Source organism: Rana temporaria, chromosome 10 (assembly GCF_905171775.1).
Source record: "Rana temporaria chromosome 10, aRanTem1.1, whole genome shotgun sequence".
NCBI classification, from domain to species: domain Eukaryota; kingdom Metazoa; phylum Chordata; class Amphibia; order Anura; family Ranidae; genus Rana; species Rana temporaria.
In genome coordinates this window covers 125,791,713-125,804,342 of record NC_053498.1, presented here as the reverse complement: position 1 = coordinate 125,804,342, position 12,630 = coordinate 125,791,713, and the positions used below count along the sequence as shown (strand labels likewise).

At 44.3% G+C, this 12,630-nt stretch overlaps 1 protein-coding gene across 1 annotated transcript in view; it reads left to right on the top strand.

Moving 5' to 3' along the window:
- ARHGAP32 (Rho GTPase activating protein 32) overlaps positions 1-12,630 on the top strand; it is a 298,438-nt gene that overhangs the window by 131,066 nt on the left and 154,742 nt on the right. The window lies entirely within an intron of this gene.

Sequence of the window (12,630 nt, the reverse complement as noted above, 5' to 3'; positions counted from 1 at the left end):
TCTCATCTGAGGAAACCTTTCCACCTTGTCTGATACATTACCTGTAAAATATTCCATTAATATTTCAGAATGTATGTGAAAAGCGTACACAAATTGTTCTAGACATCATCTATGGAGGTGTCTGACCACAGCAATCACATCCTCCTTTTCATGTCTCCAGTACTGTACATTGTGGGAGAAGCTGATTAGTTACTACAATAGACAAGAAGTGTTCGTCTTTCAGAAATGTCTGGGCCCCTACCTGAGGTTTTTGTTGGGTTGATAAACAATATAATGCAGCTGTGCCTAGAAACCAATCGGCTTCTGTTTTTTTTTTTTTTTTCAAAGCTTAATTGAACAAGCTGAATTTAGAAGCTGATTGGCTATCACGCACATCTGCACCGATTTTCCACTTTCCAGCTTTAGTAAATCAACCCCAATGTGTCTAAGCCCTGGTTCACACTGGGCTGCGGGAGTGAAGCCGTGCAAGTTCAGCTGAACTCACACGATTTCACTCCCGCCGGCAGTCCCGATTTCGGCCGCGATTTAAGAGACATCTGTGCAGGTTTCTGCACAGATGTCTATGTAAATCGCGGCCTGAAATCGCAAAAAGTAGTACAAGAACTACTTTTTGAAATCGGTGCAGCGCCACAGATGCGGCATCGCACCGATTAGGACAGTGTCATTGCCGACAATTGGCGGCAAATGCCGCCGATTTGAGATGCGATTTCACATGTGAAATCGCATCTCAAATCGAAGGAAATCGTACCCAGTGTGAACCTGGGCTTAAGAATCAGTGCCCAATCCGTTTGTACATTTTGTCTGGTTTTACAGCGATTGCACAGATCTTCTTCTTCTTCTTATAGTAGAACAATATGATTCTTTAGAAATGAAAGTTTCATATGATCAAAATGTAATTGGATATAATTGATCTCATATGTTCATATAGGTAGCTTTTCTGTACAGTATTACATAGAGCCCTCTGGTGTATTGGGTAATCTGTCTGTCACTTCGATATGATTGCTCTCCCGCTCTGAGATGTTAGAAGATGTATGTAATATGATATGACATCCCTGGGAGATGTATTCATATACATTGCGGATCAGCATGTTTTTTCCCAAAGCTTCTTTCTGACTGGGATCAATTCCTGATCTGGTGGGAAAAAAGGAGGACCTTCCTCCATACAAACCACCCAGCCTCACTATTGTAGATAGCCCTGTATTGCCAGTTGTGGTCTATGTCCATTCAGGCCCTTGTGTAGATGCAAGCACTATGCTAGCACTGTGTTGGGTGGCTTTAGAATCCGGAAAGTATAGAAGTTCCAGTAGCAGGAATGATGCTACTCTCCACTGTATAGTAATTAGCTGTTTCTTGGTGTCATGTTTATTCCAATGGAAGGAGGACTTCCTGTTCTGATTGATGGGAAGGTCATGAAGGATGAACTATGACTCCTAGCCCCCTTCCTGATTGAAATCAGAATTTGCTGCTGCTCTCTGTGATTAATCATGAATCAGCTGTAGATAGATGAGGCCAAGTAATATGTCTAATATGTTTGTGTATTAATCATTCTGCATTATTCCAGTTACACATTGTTCTATATCTCACATTACAGAGGGTAACTGTCTCCTCCCTACCCTGGTCTAATAAGGGTTTCATGCTACCTGTTATGCCCTGACGTGCACAAGACAATTGCCTGCATGACCTAATTGAAGTAAATTGGTCCGAAAATTAGCGTATCAGTGTGTAATTTGTACACTTGCTATTGATGTCACCTTCACCCTGATCTTCCCGGCCTGTTTGTTTTCAGTAGAGCTGTGACATGTCACTGTATACAGTCTGCACCTTATTCCTCCTATCTGTCATATTTCCAGGAACTGGATAAATCCCAAGGTACAGGAAGTCAACATTGTCTACTATTTGGCTCACGCCTTCATTTGTGAGTGATTTGTTTGCTGTCAGAGGGAGCCTGCGGTCCCTGGATTTGAGTGCCCTTTGGCCCCTAGATTGGACAGGCAGGCTCATGAATTCACTATAGAGTTTTCCAGCCCGCTTCATGCACAAGGACTATGTATGGTTTCATATATATATATATATATATATATATATATATATATATATATACACACACAGTGTATATACACAGTACACAGTACACCCCTCACATTTTTGAAAATATTTTATTATAACTTTTCATGTGACAACACTGAAGAAATTACACTTTTCTACAATGTAAAGTAGTGAGTGTACAGCTTGTATAACAGTGTAAATTTGCTGTCCCCTCAAAATAACTCAACACACAGCCATTAATGTCTAACCCACTGGCAACAAAAGGGAGTACACCCCTAAGTGAAAATGTCCAAATTGGTCCGAAACCAGATGGACCCCGTTCTCTGGAAGGTCTGCCGAAACAGACCCACCCAAGTACTAGGTGGGGCTCCTCCGAAGGGAGACACCATGAGAGCAGGCGAACTAAGCCAGAAGGCCATGTCCACCCACTCCCAAGACTTTCAGGGCAGGCCCGAGGACCTACAGTATTTATCGGCGTATAACGCGCACTTTTTTCCCCTTAAAATCAAGGGGAAATCGGGGGTGCACGTTATACGCCGATAACATGTTCTTTTGCCAATGGGGGGGGGGGGGGGCGGGGATTGGGCGGGGGTGTCGTGCCGGCCGTCCTATCTCACAGCGAGTCCTTTCTCTCATCTTTTTTCTCCTCCTCCCCCTCCGACTGTAGCTTTCAGATTGGAGGAGGAGGTGGAGACCCGTGGGGACCCGATCCGGCGCTGTCTTGAACGGGAGACCCGATCCGACGTGTGGGGAGTATAGAAGACTGCTGACGCCGAAGCTGGGTGAGTGGAGCGGAGCGGCTTATGCTGGGGACAAGAGAAGCAGGTAGGAGGGCAGACTATCCCCCCCCCCCCCACCCATACAGCACTCGCATGAAGTCCCAGGCGGAAGCAGTGCAGGCAATTTGAAAACAAGTGTGCCGCCTTGATGGGACAGGATCTGTGTGCTGAAAACCTGTAATGTGCTAAAATCGTGTAAAGTGCTGAGATCTATGTTTAATATGCTCATATCTATGTGTAATGTGCAGGGGGGTCTGTGTAATGTGCAGGGGGGGTCTTTGGTCTGTAATGTACAGGGGGGGTCTTTGGTCTGTGTAATGTGCAGGGGGGGGGGGGGGGGGTCTTTGGTCTGTGTAATGTGCAGGGGGGGTCTTTGGTCTGTGTAATGTGCAGGGGGGGGTCTTTGGTCTGTGTAATGTGCAGGGGGGGGTCTTTGGTCTGTGTAATGTGCAGGGGGGGGTCTTTGGTCTGTGTAATGTGCAGGGGGGGGGGTCTTTGGTCTGTGTAATGTGCAGGGGGGCTTTGGAATATAAAAGGGGCTGTTGAAAAGTTTTTTTCCTGAAACTTGCCTCTTAAAATTAGGGTGCGCGTTATTACGCCGGTGCGTGTTATACGCCGATAAATACGGTACATCCTACTAATCACACAGTGACAAAACGTGTAACAAACCAACGAAAAAAATACATAAAAGTGACGCACACTGGGGTGAATAAAGTGGGGGAGAAGGAAGATGAGGAAGAGTGAAAAGTGACCATCGTGCAATACGATGGCCGGCCCTCCGGCAAGGAATCAAAAATTCCTCTGGTCCCAGCCAAAAGACTCGGCCCTAGAAGCAGGTGCGAAAAAAGTTTGTTGCGGTGACGTGACCATGGTACCAATACTCGAAGTGCCCCTCAACACTTGTGCAAGTACGGCACCCCTGGACTGCCACTCCAGGGGCACAATCACCGCAGGCTTTTCTCAACCCTGACCAACAGCCCAGACCGTGCAGCACCCATCACAGGGAAACACTAGCCGCTCCCCCAGTGGGAAGGAGGAGCCAGTGTTCTCTCCCGGAAAACTGTCCGGAGCAGGCACCACAAAATCTAGGCCAGAAGGCCAGGGACCTGACCCTTCAGCTTCGACCCAATGGTTCTCCGTCCCCATCAGAAGGCTTTCACCTCCACACCAGCAGGTTTTGTATGTGCCACCGCCATCCCTTTCCACCTCACCGTGTACTGGGGATGGTTAGCATAGCGCCACCTCCTGGCAACTGATGAGAACAGATACTACAAAAGGCAGAGAAGCTTACACTCTAATATCTTTAGTCATGCATGCAGTAGGGCTAGTTTGTAAGGAGTCAGTTCTGCTTTCAGTACATTTTAGGGTTGTAAGAGAACACTGGAGCACCCAAAGGAATAGTACCATAACATGGCGAGAATATATTAGCTGCATGCAAGAGTACTGCACAAAACGGAGCTCAGGGCTCCAGAATTGTATCCTGAATATTCTTCTTCTTTTTTTTTTTTTCTAAAAGGGATCTATTTAGTATCGCGTGTGTGGAGTATTAGGGCTGCACAGTGAATGCTCCCTTTTTTCACTATTGTATTCATGTCCTCTTAGAGACTTTTTAATTTACCTGCAGGTCAGATCTCCACTCCCCAAATTCCTGAATGAAACATTCTCCATACACATACTAACAAGGTGTAGCTCTTCACACAATACACACAGCTCCTCCCGAAGTAAAGATTACACAATAGAAACATGTCCACTTGCTTAGGCGTTTGCTCCATCATCAGCCATGAATGTTCAGTGATGTCCTTTCGTCACACAAGAAGTGGTGCAAATCTACAGCTAATTCACTGCGGACTCCGCATTGCATCAAAATCGTAACTCATTTATACGAACCGATTGCGGAGTGTATGTGAAGTTTGACACCCCAAAATAGGTTTGCAAAACATTGTGCGACGTGTGAACACCCATGCGATCTGATTCAGGACAAAAAAGGGTCCTGCACGAGTTTGATGCGAATGCGTTGGGATTTGAGCCATACAAATCCATGTCTCAAATCGCACCCCAGAGACACTGCATGTAATTTGCACAGGAATGTGCTGTAACTTCTGTGCAAATTACATGTGGTGTCCCGCACCGCATCAGTGTGACCCCCGAGCCCAGTCTCTTTAGAATCTATTTTCATCTCCATCTATTGGAGGACCAGAACCACAGCCCTTCTGTTAGGCCCTATTCACACCTAGGCGTTTTTACGCCTGAAGCGCACTGCTCACAAACGCCAGAGGGGAGAATTAACATTATTCCCTATGGTGACTGTTCACACCTGAACGCCCAAACGCCTGTCGCGCGAAGCTCAAACAAGTCCCGGACCTTTTTTTGTCGCGCGTATCGTGCGGTTTGGGCGTATTTGAGCGTTTTTTTCCCCCATAGAAAGTAATGGGAAACGCGCGAATTGAGCGACAACGGGCGTTTGCTACGGGCGTTTCGTCGCTTTAATAAATAGAACTTGTCGCCCATGCAGAAGATTAAAAAAATCTACCAACATGGCAACAAGTGATGAAAAGATGATAATTTTTCCTATTGGCTAAAATAAAAAACGCCGAAGTACAAAAACGTTGCACGACGCTGTATGCAAACGCGCAAAAAAACGCCCAAAAAAACGACCGAACGACCGACGCTCAGGTGTGAATGCAGCCTAAGGACTCATCTACAAGCAGAACACTCGACCTTGTCAGAAACTAAAGACCTAACTGCTGCATTTCCCCCTCTATTCACTTTAATAATGTATTTGTCATTAAATAACCAAATGCAGATATTTGTGTGACTGGATCTGAGCTGGGTGCCGCTTGCTTCATATAATCTGCAGTGACACGGATTCTTGCTCAGTAGCGCTACCTGAACAGCGTTCAGTGAAACACATCTGTGCTTCGGTTTAACAAAACCCCTGTTTAATTTGCCAGCCGCTAAGGCTTCCTGTATTCATTTAGTAATTGGTAATTGTACATCTTGCATGGCTGTTAAGCTGATCACATTTAATCAGAGAGTAAAGCTGTGGTCAGATGTGTCTATACTTCTCTGTGCAGAGGGCTTGCTCAGCCTCATGTGTGCTGTATGGTGGCTCTTGGATTGCATTAAGGAGACAATAGGCCCATGTTCATTCACCTCCATGAGCTGGAATTTTATTCTAAACTTTGTTCTTGCTTATTTTGGGGTTGATGTAGTTTTCATGTGCTGAGAATACTCTACTATTGCCAGGTCTTCATAGTGAAGCATTGGAGTTTTAAAGGCAGTCATTTTAAATATAAAGTCCAGACGGATAAAAAAAAAAATCACACATCAATGCAGCTTCCTAATTTATTATTGCATCATTGCGCATATATATATATATATATATATATATATATATATATATATATATATATAATATTTTTGGACGTAAACCCTCTCCTATATGCAGTGAAGTGAAAAGATTACAAATCCTCCTACATAAGTTTTACCTGTATATCTTCTGCCGTTCCCTTTCTACACTCTTTAGAATGTGCAGATCCTGTTAGAAATTTTTCTTCCTCATTCAGCAGTGGGTGTGGAGTCTGGGCATACACTGTGTGAGAGCTGATTGGAGGAAAGGCGCACACCACCCCTCCACATAGGCAGAGGAAAGAAGGTACATGCAGAGCTGTGCTCTGAATAGACCAGCTCCCTGCTAATCCCCCTCTAAGCTCCCTCCCCAACACAAATTTCCAACTGCTGTTATCTCGTGTGTTGGAGAACTTATCAAAAGTAACTCTGCTGATTAGAGGAATGGAGCAGCAGAAAAACACAGGACTTGTAGCTTTGGAGAGAGATAAGTAAACACTACAGATATGTGCCTAGGTCAGATTTCATGAATGGGGTTTACAACCACTTGCTGATTGCCCGCAGTCGATTGACGTCCCTAAGGAGCCGATGCGTGTGCCCAGAGGCCGCGATGTCCACCGGGCACCTGCGATCACTCCTGACAGAGCGAGAACGGGTGTAAACACACAAATCCACAACCTGTCTGAGGAGAGGAGACAGATTGTTTGTTTGCTAGTATATAGGAACAACAATTGGTCTGCTCCCCAAGTCAGTCCCATCCCCCCCACATTTAGAACACACATTGAGGGAACACATTTAACCCCTCGATCGCCCCTAGTGTTAACCTCTTCCTTGCCATTGAAATTTATACAGTAATCTGTGCATTTTTATAGTACTAATCTCTGTATAAATGTCAGTGGTCCCAAAAATGTCAAAAGGGTCCGATCTGTCCGCCGAAATAAAATGCCATAAATCTATCCCCTATTTTGTAGGCGCTATAACTTTTGCGCAAACCAATCAATATACGCTTATTGCAATTTTTCTACCAAAAATATGTTGAAGAATATATATCGGTCTAAACTGATGAAGAAGAAATGTATTTTATTTTATTTTATGGGGGATATTTATTATTGCAAAAGGCAAAAAATATTTTGTTTATAGTGCAAAAAATAAAAACTGTAGAGGTGATCAAATACCACCAAAAGAAAGCTCTATTTGTGAGAAAAAAGGACATACATTTTGTTTGGGTACAGCATCACACAACCGCGCAATTGTCAGTTAAAGAGACGCAGTGCAGTATCACAAAAAATGCCTTGGTCAGGGAGGGGGTAAATCCTTTTGGGGCTGAAGTGGTTAAATGTGAATTTGGCAGAGCTCAGAGAGGGGGAGAGAGAAGCAGCAGAGGGTGTTGTGCTGGAGTGTAAGGAGCCGTGCTGGTAAGAGGAGAAAGCGGAGTACTCAGGGCGAGGGTGGGCAGGGGGGCTGTGAATGAACTTCAGCAGGGAAAGCTACGGTCTTCTCCCCTGCTAGACAGGGTTGTGCTATGGGACAGAGCTGTGTAAATCTCAGGACTGGATGGGTAGGAATACAAATCTTTTTGCAGGTGCAACAGCCCTCCTATATGTACGTAATCTTTTCATTTAGCTATTTGCCAGGGGTTATGTTAAGTCTTTGACTTGTATTTTCCCATGAGACTCTATAAGGATGTGGAGCCACACAAAGTTGATATGTTCTAGAGGTGTGTAGTGCTGCAGTGTAGGAATTCCCCTGTTTGTTCTCTCTCCTATTGATTTAACATCACATGAGAAATGAAGCCAACGAGGTAAGAAAATTAATTCACAAGTACAAATTAAAATTGCAGCTCAGCACTAAAGCTTTCACCGTTCACTTGTAATGAATCTTAGCACTGTCATGATAACTCTGAGATGATTGTGCAAATGGCAGCAAAGATATTTCAAAACTTTTCCTGACTTGCTGTAACATAACCAACCTGAACAGCAAGATGTTGTGATATGAAGCTTGAGGGACAAAATCCTGAGAATGTTTTCAGCCAATCGGGTTCCAAATAAATACAATTGGATCAGCTGACATTTGTTTTTATGGGAACACAGACACATCTATTTTGTATTTTATTACAAGCCAGACTGTGATTAGCAACCAAAATGTGATTCAGGCTTCCTGTAGACAAATGTGGAACTATAGTCCGATCAGGAAACAGGAGAAATTAGACCGATCGCTGCTCCGGGTTAGTATAATCCACCAAAAGAGAAGGGCTGGGTGCTAGCTTCGGCTCGCAACCGTGAGCATGTAGACCAAGTGAGAAAATATCAGCTGCGCACCAACATCCGTGTAACAGGTTTATTGAGAGGCTGCCACCAGGACCAAAACAGCACAAACCAAGGGGTGACGACGTTTCACACATACATTGTACTTCTTCAAAACCCCAGATCAGGAAACCATTGTATATCTGTGGATACTCTTAGACCCCTTTCACACTGCAGGTGTTTTTCAGGCATTTTAGCGCTAAAAATAGCACTGGTAAAGCGCCTGAAAACCGCCTCTCATGCCTCCCCAGTGTGAAAGCCTGAGTGTTTTCACACTGGGGCAATGCGCATGTGGGAAGGAAAGAAAAAGTTCTGCAAGCAGCATCTTTGGGGCGGTGTGTTTATAGCGCTCCTATATCTCCCCTGCCCATTGGAATGAATAGCAGCGCTACCAAAATGCCTAAAAAGCCATTTGGAAGTGCTGCAACACGGGCGCTTTTAACCCCTTTTTCCGGGGGTTAAAAGCGCCCCACTAGCGACCGTAAAGTGACACTTAAACAGCGGTAAAGCGACATTAAAACTACTGCTAATGGACAAAGTAGCCTTAATGAAGCGCTTTGGCTGACCCATCCCAAAGAAAAAATGTATCGTGCAAGTGATGCACCCAAAACATTTATTTAACCACTTGCCACCCACCATATAGCAAAATGATGTTTCAGTGCTGCATATCAGTGCCACCTTATCAGTGCCTATCAGTTAAGGAAAAAAGCGTACTTATTTACAAAAGTTTATAACGGAAACAAACGAAAAACTTTCACAATTTTCGGTATTTTTTTATTTGTTTAGCAAAAAATAAAAACCACAGAGGTGATCAAATACCACCAAAAGAGAGCTCTATTTATGGGAACGAAATTATAAAATGTTGTTTGGGTACAGTGTAGCATGACTGCGCAATTGTCATTTAAACGGCGACCGCGCTGAAAGCTGAAAATTGGCTTGGGCAGGGGGGGGAGGGGGGGCTTAAGTGCCTGGTATGGAAGTGGTTAAAAAAATGATTTTGTAGAAAAAAATAGGAGAGCAACTGCGCTAATATGCTAGATGGTAAACAAAAACCAATGCTACTAAATAATGCTCATATATAAACGAGTGAAGCTGCACCTAACCGTGTACATATAGACAGAGATAACATAAGAGAAAAAAACAAGATGCGCTACAAAATAGTAAAAAAACAAATGAATGTACCCAAAAACTCATAATATTAATAATTGTCCATGAGTAATGCAAAAATATGGAAAAAGGAAAAACGTGATCAAAGTCCTTGGAAGAACAAAGCAGATCCTTTCACCAGTGATTAGGAAGAAAAAGAGTCCATAATAGAAGATCATAAACTGAAGTGACAATCCGATAGAAAAAATCCTCCACCATAAGAGTAATGAATCTGCTTACCAGATTCCCAGTGGTCTCTTAATCAAAAGAAGACCCCAGGTAGCATGTAGATTAATACTGTAGGGATTAAGGTCTGTATGGGTCAATCTGGATGTCACTCACGATTTCATTCCAATGGGTAGGAAACTTGGTTACTGCACAACATGGAAGACACATAGAGGGCCGCAATAGTGTAAAACCATAAATAAGATTTATTAAAAGTAAAAGACAAAAACACACTTGCCCCAGAGGAAGCGAGATTTCTCTGCAGACAGAATGGGCACTTTACATGCAGCACAACATTCAGATGGTAGGGTCAGAATTTGGCGTAAACACGAGAGAATGGATCCATTCCGCCTTGTATCAACAGTTCAGGTGGTGCAACGGTGTGGGGGATATTCTCTTGGCAAACTTTGGGCCCCTAAGTACCAACTGAGCATTATTTTAATGCCTGATCATGTCCATCCCTTTAGGACAGTGTCCCCATCTTTCGATGGCTACTTCCAGCAGGATAATGCACCATGTCACAAAGCTCCAATCATCTCACCACTGGACAATGAGGTCCCTGTACTCCAATAGCCTCCACACTCGCCAAATCTCATCCAATAGAGCACCTTCTTGATGTGGTGGAACGGGAGATTTGCATCATAAATGTGCAGCCGACAAATTTGCAGCAACTGCATGATGCTATCATGCCCCCCCCCCCAATCTGGACACAATCTAAGAAGTTCTAACCCTTTCTCACATCGTAATAAAAAAGTTTTTCTGGAAGTTGGGCATTTACTGTTCTGCTGCACTTAGGGAAAGCAAAGTGCATGTGAAATTGGGTATCACATGATCCCCATACAGTATAACAGGCTCCGGGAAAGCATGGTATAATACACACCATTCCATTCCTGAAGATCATGTGCAGTGCTGCAGGAGAGGGTTAATCACAGTGTTGTCTGCCTGTCTGGGCCTGTTCTGATGTGGGCAGATATGTGACTCAGGGGAAGAACATTTCTCAGGAAGATCTCGTGTGTAACATCACAGACAAGCATTGCTGATTAGGAATTTATTCGCAGAAGAGGACGCTATACTGTAGTGTCATCACATTGACAGTATAGCCGAACCCTGGGCTGGTACTGTTCTAAATATATAGACACGGATGTGCCATTAATATGGAGTTCAGTGGTAAACACAAGGTTGTGGCAGCAGTATGGGGCTCAATAGATAAACACATCAAGGATGTGAGAGTTATATGTAGCTCGATGTGTACACACAGAGCTATGCCAGTAAAATTGGGCTGGATGTATTTGACGCATATGGCTATGCTAGTAATATAGAGTTCAATTTATAGACACACAGGGCTTTGCCAGTAATGTTGGGCACCATGCATAGACGCAATAGACTGTGAAAGTAATATGGAGCTCAATATATACGCACACAGGGCTGTGCCTCCAACATGGGGGCTTAATGTATAGACACACAAGACCGTTCCAGTAATATGGGGCTCGATATATAGAGACAAAGGGCTCTGGCAGTAATGTAGGGCTTAATATATAGACACACAAGATTATGCCTCAAATATGGGGGTGAGTGTATAGACACACAGAGCTATGCCTCCAATAATGGGGAACAGTGTATAGAAACACAGAGCTATGCCTCCAATAATGGGGCTCAGTGTATAGACACACAGAGCTATGCCTCCAATAATGGGGAACAGTGTATAGACACACAGAGCTATGCCTCCAATAATGGGGCTCAGTGTATAGACACACAGAGCTATGCCTCCAATAATGGGGCTCAGTGTATAGACACACAGAGCTATGCCTCCAATAATGGGGATCAGTGTATAGACACAGAGCTATGCCTCCAATAATGGGGATCAGTGTATAGACACACAGGGTTGTGCCTCTCATAATGGGGATCAATGTATAGACACAGAGCTATGCCTCCAATAATGGGGATCAGTGTATAGACACACAGGGTTGTGCCTCTCATAATGGGGATCAATGTATAGATACACAGGGATGTGCCTCTAGTCACACAGGGACTATGCCTCCAATAATGGGGCTCAGTGTATAGACACACAGGGTTGTGCCTCTAATAATGGGGCTCAGTGTATAGACACACATGGCTGTGCCTCCAATAATGGGGATCAGTGTATAGACACACATGGCTGTGCCTCCAATAATGGGGATCAGTGTATAGACACACAGGGACTATGCCTTCAATAATGGGGCTCAGTGTATAGACACACAGGGACTATGCCTCCAATAATGGGGATCAGTGTATAGATACACAGGGACTATGTCTCCAATAATGGGGCTCAGTGTATAGACACACGGACTATGCCTCCAATAATGGGGATCAGTGTATAGACACACAGAGCTGTGCCTCCAATAATGGGGCTCAGTGTATAGACACAGAACTATGCCTCCAATAATGGGGCTCAGTGTATAGACACACAGGGACTATGTCTCCAATAATGGGGCTCAGTGTATAGACACGCGGGGACTATGCCTCCAATAATGGGGCTCAGTGTATAGACACACAGGGACTATGCCTCCAATAATGGGGCTCAGTGTATAGACACACAGAGCTATGTCTCCAATAATGGGGATCAGTGTATCGACACACAGGGACTATGCCTCCAATAATGGGGCTCAGTGTATAGACACACAGGGACTATGTCTCCAATAATGGGGCTCAGTGTATAGACACGCAGGGACTATGCCTCCAATAATGGGGCTCAGTGTATAGACACACAGGGACTATGCCTCCAATAATGGGGCTCAGTGTATAGA